The following is a 9,220-nucleotide window of genomic DNA, read 5'->3' on the forward strand; positions in this document are numbered from 1 at the left end:
TATCATATATTTCATATATTATGTGCCTAGTTTTGGCTTTGACATTCTTCTGCAGTCACGGAAAAACAGTCTATCCAAAAATACACCAGAAACCGAAAGGGTAATTATTTAGCACAAAATGCTAATAGAAAACACAATACAACCCACAATCAAACACATTATTATGTTTTTTTTCAATTGAATTGAAAATGCTTCTGTGTTGCCAGGAAGGAGAATGAATCATTGTCAATGGTACAAAAAAAGAGACAGAGTAGAAGACATTTCATACCTCTGTTCCTCCTATCTCCCCAGGGCCTGAATTTCTCCTTAGAATCTGGCAGAGGCTCAAGAGTCTCTGTTTCTATTTTTTTTTTAAGATTGTTTTTTCTATTTATTTATTTGACAGAGAGAGACACAGCGAGAGAGGGAACACAAGCAGGGGGAGTGGGAGAGGGAGAAGCAGGCTCCCCGCTGAGCAGGGAGCCCGATGTGGGGCTCGACCCCAGGACCCCAGGATCCCAGGATCATGACCCGAGCTGAAGGCAGACGCTTAACGACTGAGCCACCCAGGTGCCCCTGTTTTTAGTCTCTTATTGTTGGGAAGAGGATCCTAGGTTTTAAAAAATGCCGGTATTTATAGTTCCGTGTTCTGGTCCCTGTGCTGTTCTTCAATCACACAGCCTACTGTTATATTTCATTTTCATTATTGGTATTCTTAAGTATTTTTGTGCTTTGATGAATTTTGATTTTTATGACTAAAGAAAGTAAAAAGATCAGGATCAATCTGGTCTATAACATTTTTGGGAAATGAGAATGAATGTTTATCTTAAAGCTGTATTTCAAAACCACTGCATAAGCCAATTAATTAAAATTTGACATTTGATAAGTACAAAGACTCAGATTCTATTTTTAGACGTATTTCATTCCAACTTACTGATGACTGATTGACCGAAGCCTTGTTTCTTAAACATCAAGACCAGTGCATCCAGAGGGCTCTTAGCCGAGGCACTGAGGCTGGGTCTCCAATGAGCTTTAACACTGAAGCCGAACCAAGCCTCACTGGGGACCCAGAAATTGCACCGATACTCATCTGTGCCTTCTTTTCAGGATTTCATGTGGCAAGTCTTCTCAGACCAAATGGAGACAGAGACCAGCCAGAGCTGGGTAGAGGTAAGAGGTAGTTGCTGTCTTAGCCTCGTTGTTGCAACTTTTTTTCTCAGTCTCGCAAGTCTTTCAGATATTACCTTCAAAGATGAGTTTTACCGAAGTAGGTCAAACCTCTGCTTCTTACCTGCAGTGGGACCGCCCAGATGGGTGCCTTGGCTTCACCACTTCGGCACGGCTAGCTCTGTCATCTTGGGAACTTCTCTTTGTCGCTTTGTCTCTTTGTCACTTCATCCAGAGTGGGGGGACAGTATTACTTTCCCTCGTAGACTCATAAAGAAGATTCAGCGTGATCATGTTAGTGAAACACTTAACCTGCTGATAAATAAATGTCCAATTATTCCAATTTCCTAGGAATTACAAGTCATTTATGGAAAGATGTCAACTCTCAGGATTCCAATGAGGTGGAACCCAAGAGCTCTTAGAACCATCAGACCACTCTCCATGATCATATCTGTTGTGCCTCCCATCTTCCCTTTCTCCTTTCTCCCCCGGCTCGGTGTCCCAAGATGCTGACTTGTATGGCTATAAATGGGTTCCCTGCCTTCTGGTTTCCAGATGCTTTCAGCTAGAGGGGAGCGGTAGCAGGAGACGGAAAAGAGGAGGGCGATCAGGGTGCTGATTCCTCCTGCTCCGTCCCCGTAGGCTCTGCCAATCTAACAGGGCTTCTTACAGGGAGATCATGTTTCCTGGTGAGGAGCCTTCTCCACACAGTCCTCTCTAATCCCAGTGCCACCAGTCACTCACTCGGTCTGCCCCTCCTGGCTGACACCCCCCTGCTGGTGCTGGGTCTGGACACTACTCTCCCTCGGAGCTGCAGTCCGACCCGCCCAGACCTTCTTACCGAATGTCTTTATTATACACTCCTCAAATGCACGGGGCCATCTGTTTGCTGACAGACTGCCTGAAACACCAGGTGTGTACCACCAGGACAGTGTCTATGTGGGGTCTGAACAGCAGCCTTGGCGGGGGAGGAGGAAAAGAGAAAACAAGAATAATTCAAAAAGGACTTGGGAGTACCATAAATCATATGAACCAATCTTGCCCTGAACTGGCATGTACTTTGGCAGACACAGTCAGCTCGAGCTGTCTCGGTAGGACAGAGACACAGGCTCAGTGGCACGGTCTCTCATTTTGTGCGGGAGTAAGCTTTTTGAATATAGCTTTATTCGGAGGAACAAGTTGCACGGTGGGACTTGGGGTTTTCTCATAATTCATAATAGGTCTTTGTCATTTTCTTCCAAATAGGGATCCAGCCATGGGTGGTATCACTTTGGTTCTTGGGATGTGATGCTTGAAATAGTGCCAGGCACATTGGGCTCTCCATACATCTACTGTGTGAATGATAATCAACTTTAAAGGGATTGTATCATAATACGTTTGGTTCCTTCATTATGTAAACCATGCACTGAGCAGCATACTCTAAAATTGACCTACCTGGTATTTTGACTATTCAGAATAGTTCTTATAAACGGAGCCCTAGAAACGTGGCCTTCTTTGTCTGGAGTCTCTCATTCTTCCTGGGTCCGTTCATGTTGTAGGAGGGGTTGCTATCTCACTCCTTCTTTATGCTTGAATAATATTCCATTGTGTGGCTACATATTACACTTTTTTTTTTTTTTTTTAATGCCACATTTTGTTTATCCATTCATCAATTGATGGACATTTGAGTTGTTTCCACTTTTTGGCCATTATCAAGAATGGTCCTGTGAACATCTGTATGCAACATTTTTACTTAAGTATATACCTATGAGTAGAATTGCTGGGTCACGTATTTACTCTTAATGTTTCAAGCAACTGCCAGACTGTTTTCCAAAATGACTGCACCATTTTACATTCCTACCAGCAAGGCATGAAAGATTCAATAGCTCTATATCCTTGCCAACATTTGTTATTGTGTGTCATTTTCATTGTAGCTATCCTAGTGAAGTGGTATTCCATTGTGGTTTGATTTACATTTCCCTAATGACTAATGATGTTAAGCATCTTTTCATGTGCTTATTGGCCATTTACACATCTTTCTTGGAGAATGTGTATTCATTCTTTGCCCACTTTTAATTGGGCTATTTGTCTTTGTTGTTGAATTATGAGTTCTATATATTCTGACTACAAGTCTCTTATCAGGTATATGATTTGCAAATATTTTCTCCTAGTTTGTGGGTTGTCTTTTCGTTCTTCATAGTGTTGTTCTCTGAAGTCCAGTTAATCTATTTTTTCAATGTTGCTTACGCTTTTGGGTTTCAAATTGAAGATGCTATTTCCTTATCCAAGATCATGAAAATTTAATACTATGGTTTCTTCTAAAAGTTCTGTAATTTTAGCTCTTTCATTTAGGTCTATCCTCCTCTCTTTGATTCATTTTTTGCATATGGTTTTGAGGTAGAGGTCCAACTACAATTTTTTTTTTATTAAGTAGTCTCTACCCCAAACATGTGGCTTGAACTCTCATCCCCAAGATCAAGAGTTGCAAACTCTACCGACTGAGCCAGCCAGACACCCCTCCAACTGCATTTTTAAAAAATTTTGAGAGAGAGCACATATGCATGAGTGGGGGGAGGAGCAGAGGGAGAGGGACAAGCTGACTCTGCACTGAGCTCAAACCCTGACGCAGGGCTCGATCCCATGACTCTGAGATCATGACCTGAGCCGAAACTAAGTTGGACACTTGACCGATTGAGCCACCCAGGCGCCCCCAACTGCATTTGTTCTGATGAGGAGATCATGTCACGTGATCCCACCACCATTTGTTGAAAAGGCTATTCTTTCTCCATTCAACTGTCTGGCATTTTATTAACAATCAATTGAACATAAATGTAAGGATGTCTATCTGTTGGCTATGTGGGCTTCCTGCATTTCCATATGAATTTTAGGATCAGCTTGTCAATTTCTGCAAAGAATTCTCCTGAGATTTGAATAGGAATTGCAATGAATCTATAGATCATTTCCAAGAGTATTGCCATCTTAATATTATATTAAGTCTTGCACTCCATTATCATTATTATTTAGATCTTTTAAAATTCCTTCCACTGATGTTTTGTAGTTTTCAGTGTACAGGTCTGGCACTTATTAAATTTATTCTTAAGTATATTATTCTTTCCAATATTATTATAAATGGAATTGTCCTTAAATTCATTTTCAAGTTGTCTGTTGCTGGTGTATAGAAATACAACTGATTTTTGAATATTGATCTTATATCTTGCAACCTGGATGAATTTGTTCCTAATACTTTTTCAAGTTTAAATCTGAAGCTTTACCCTGTGTGTCTGGGGTTAATATTCAAAATATTTGAGAACATTTGTAGGTTTGAAAATATTTAAAAACTAAAAGTTACTTAACAATCCTCTTTTAATGTTTTAGAATAATAAAATAATTTAAATTCCATTGTAATTGACATCCCAATTGAAACCCAAATTATTTGGACTAAATTACTGCTTCATCCAAAACACCTGGTTGAAATGTTGCATCTTCTAGTGAAAAAAATTACATCTTTAGATTTTCCCTAAAATGAAACAAGTCTTTTTAGTTTTTACTTAGTCTGATTTATGAAATGACATTTACCCAATTTTATAATTCTATAATGGCTGATGTCAGATTCATATTTTATGTAATAACTAAATGTGGGAAGCCACAATCATGCCACTTTATTTAGCCGTAACTATTCTGGTTTTGTACTCAGATCACTGTTCAAAAACCATAAACAATCAACATTTGTTCATTTTTAAAGGTCATGAGTAGCAGCCGTAGGATTTTTTCCTCCCCAATAGAAGGGTGCTGTCGCGTAGGAAACAGGCCGTGTGAAGTGCGAACATACAGAAAAACACAGGGTAGAAGTCCTCTTGGCTCCCACGCTACTCTCCATCATCACTGCTTGTCCTTCTCGGTCACGAGATCAAATGACTTTTTTGGATGATTTCTGATCCATTCCCTGACATAACTTGAGTATCTTTTATTTGGGTTTTAAGTATATAATATTTTCTTGGCATTCAGAGATAAGCAGAAAAGGCTTAGCTTCAGGGGGCATAAAGTTCTTTAAAAAAAAACAAAAACAAACAGAAAAGCTTCTTCAATGAATTGGAGAAAGATGCAGAAACACTTAACAGAGACTTGACATTTATTGTGCAATTTTATCTCCAACAGAACATGTGGCATTCTAGAGGTATATGAGGTAATAAAATCAATACTCCAATTAGAACACCTGAAATAACTGGCTCTAGTAACAAATGTTTCTTATAATTAAAAATATTGAATGTTTAAAAAACTCTTATAACATTTTAAGTTCCTAAAAGAAATGTGCCTAACACTTAAAAAATGACTTACTTTTCTATATAAATTGTTCACAAAAAAATCTTGCTATTCTATATTACACTATGCATTTATAGTTTTATTAACATATCCCTAGTGGGTATTAATTCTACACAGTACAATCAAATAGAAATTATTCATAGAGAATCAACAAGACTCCAACAATAAAAATATTAGGATCAATGGATCTGTCACAGTTTTTTCACAAGTGTTCATCATAGAAAATAGAGTAAAGGCAAGTTGGCCCCAGGGTTAGGCTGCTACATGAAGTTCCAGAGAGGAGAGACGGAGAGCGATGCTTATACTGGGCAGAGTCAGGCTGGACCAGTGGCCTTGAACGTTTCAGGACCCACCTCATGGTCTGGCATGCCCTGTTCCCAAGAAACACAAGCCAGGCCCGCGTGGCCGGGCAGGCTCTTGAACTTAAACACAGCCAAAGAGATGTTAAAGCCATCACGACAGGAAAGAATCGACAGATTACTGTATTTTCCTACAAAATCTTCACAACAGGTCTCACAGTGACATCATAAATGAAATCCCTCTCTTCCAAACCAGACTTACCAATTCTAAGGCTACAAATACAACAAATGTGAAAAAGTGAATGAAACATTAGCTAACTGATGCCCAGTGCCACTTCTAACACCTAGGAGTTCCCAAAGATTATCACTTCACTGAGTTCAAATTTTTCCTTTATATCCCTGCATTTTTGTACAGGAAACCTATGAAACAAATGTGAACAAATTAGCAATTTTAATTTATTCACTACTTTAGAACTTCTTCTAGTCTTCAACATGGAATCTTACGTTAAGTCAAGTCTTACGCAGAAACCCGGGCAGTTACCAGAGTAGATATGGTTTATAAGGTCCTATTTAAGCATCAACATACCTTAAAGGTGGTTTTTAGTAACACAAATACCATCTTTCCCTCGATGCTATAAATTAAACAAAATCCATTCCAAAGTGTTGATGGGTTTTGACAACTCTGCGTTGACTACTGGGGAAAACTGAACTAGTCACCCTGCTTACTAAGCCCAAAGTAATCCTCTTGTTAGCGGAGCACCTCGGGCAGTGTCCTTATGGATCAACTGGGGACAACAGTAACCGCCTCGGAGGGTGGCCGTGCGGATTAAAAGGAGACAATGCACTCAAGTGCTTTGCAGAGTACCTGCAAAACAAGAACTCAATGACTATCAGCTACAGTGGTTGTTGTGAGTGGCTTGGGGGTGGGCCTGAACAGTTTTCCAACGTGGCCAGCACCCACGTGGCCATTTGTCCCGGGGCAATTATTCTGAAGGAGTCTTCTTAGTAGATGTATTTTCATTATAATTTGGGGAACTGTGATTCACCGAGCACCTAGACCTCGTATCAGTCAGCTACAGAGGGTCACGAGGAAAGTTCACCTGGCCACCCGTAGCACAGAGATTTGGTCAATTCAGAGCTTCAGGAGGCAAACTGACCAGGCTGGTCATTAGGTGCACGAAGTCCAGTCCTCTCAGTGTCTCCTGCAACTGAACACACCACGGAGGGTGAGAGTGGTCTCTCACGTGCAGATGCTGCCTGTTCTGGTTCTGAACTTTACACACGAGGAAGCTAGCACTGGTGGCTTAGTATTCTTGCACTCAGCTGTCGGCTATCAGTCCTTCACTCTCTAAAAAACACAAATGCTACTTACTGGCTGACGATGCAAGTGACTTCGCAGAGGGCCATCAGCTGGGGAGCATCTTCCTACCTTATCCCAAGGGAAGTGATTATTTTTATCCAGTACTTATACAATTGAAAGCAGCCATCACTCTGTTTACAAAAATATATCATAACGCTACATACTGCTGTTTGGACACATGTGCACTAGAGTTCTGACGCAAGCGTTCTAGCTGACATGTTTTACCAAGCAGTTACGGCAAGTGTTGCCACATTAAACATACACCAGCAAGACTTGTGCCATATGTGCAAAATCGTTTTCTATTACATTTCTAGAAATTTGTATGAGAGCTCTCAAAAATTATAGATCTGTACTGTGAAATGACATAGCACTGAATGAGAAAAGTTAGGTTTAAATCTTTTCTAAAAATAAAGTTATCCAAGAATGAGATCTTAACAAACGACTGAAATCTAAGAAAAAACTAAGGAGGTAGTTGGTGGGTATCAGGTTTAGATTCTAGAGCACAGGTTATAGGATGAAATCCAAATGAGGGCAAATATAGGTTTGCTTTTCTGAAAACCGTGCGTGTTTCATTTCACATGATGCTCCATCCATTTTCTGAGAGCAACAGGAGGGAGGGCAAGACATTAATGGTGGTAGGAAAATGTAGAAACCACGAACCTGTAGATTCCCAAGTTTGTATTTTTGTCTAGATTTGGGGAAAACGTCTGATATTACAGGAATAGCTACTGGACTAAAAAAACCATTCCACACATCTGACATGTGGAGTAGTTGGACCAAATAATACCCTCTAACAATTTATACCTCTATAATCCTTATAAATCTCTTAGGTCAATGTGTCTATGACTAATGAAGGGCCAAGAAAGATCCAGGATATAAATTCACCCACTTGCTCTCCAGCTGTGAAGTGGCCGCATACATCTCTCAATCCCCTCACCAAAAGAGAGGGCAGCAATTTTTTGCACACACTCTGTCATTATCCTCCTACATCCCTAGTGAAACCTTATGAAACACCAATGGTGACAGGAACCCGAACCCTGTGGCGGAAATTGGGAACGCTAACAGAGAGATGCTCAGGTTCCAGGGCTGGATGAAATATTTTCAAGTAAAAAGGGAAGGTACAAACTTTCAAGTTTACAGATTTCCTCCAAAGCATTTAACACTGGGGTGAGTAAACCGTGAGACTGTGAGCAGCACAGCTTTAAGAGACCGTGAGAAGTGTGCCTCTAGGAAAACCGCTCCCAGACCAGTGCTCCCCTCCACGGCTTCCTGGCCTATGTCCTCTGATGTGGGTCCCTGGAGGGTTATCCTGAGCCCAGTGGAACGGCACCTGGGCCTTCGGGTCAGTTTGAAAAGTAGGCATACTCTTTGTGGTATCATTTTAATTTGGGAAATCACAAGACACATCAAGACACTCACTGCTGAACACTCTTCTGATCGCCGTGCCCATGGAACACCCCTCAAACAGATAACAGTGCCAAGCTGAGCCCTGCATGTCAGGCCAGCCCTGTGACCTCCCTCTCTCATCAAGGACATGGAGCACAGCGGCATCCTGAGCAGCTTTAATTCAACCCATTTTACACCAGTGCTAAAAGGACTCAAGGAGGATTCTACAAGCTGACACAAGACGAAGTTTCCAGTCATGAGCAATCTGTCCAGCTGCCAAAGAAAGGTAGAGAATCAACTCAAGAAAGCAAGCAACACCCTCAGGTCTCCAAAGACACCAAGAGAAAGGAAGACAGAGCAGGGACAGCATCCGGTCTTCCTGGTGGTGAGCTTTTACAACCTCGCTCTGTAGAGGGCACAGCGGTCCCACCACAAGTACGTGAACATCCTTTGCGAGGCCTGATCTGAAAGTGAGGCGGCCATGAGGCCCCCACCCTGAAGCAGCCGGAAAGCTTGGCAGGCGGCACGGACCGTACCCTCAGGAGAGGAGACTGTACGGTATTTCCTCAGATGCCGTGCCACACCCCCCGGGACTGTCAGCGTCTGGCTCAGGCAGTGGCCACACACACACACACACACACACGCGCGCGCGCGCGCGCACACACACACACACGGCAGAGAACGTCGTGGACACCTGACCCAGGGCAACTGGTCTTAGGCCCCGGGGCTC

The sequence above is a fragment of the Phoca vitulina genome, unplaced genomic scaffold, assembly GCF_004348235.1.
Source record: "Phoca vitulina isolate PV1807 unplaced genomic scaffold, GSC_HSeal_1.0 scaffold3, whole genome shotgun sequence".
Lineage (NCBI taxonomy): Eukaryota > Metazoa > Chordata > Mammalia > Carnivora > Phocidae > Phoca > Phoca vitulina.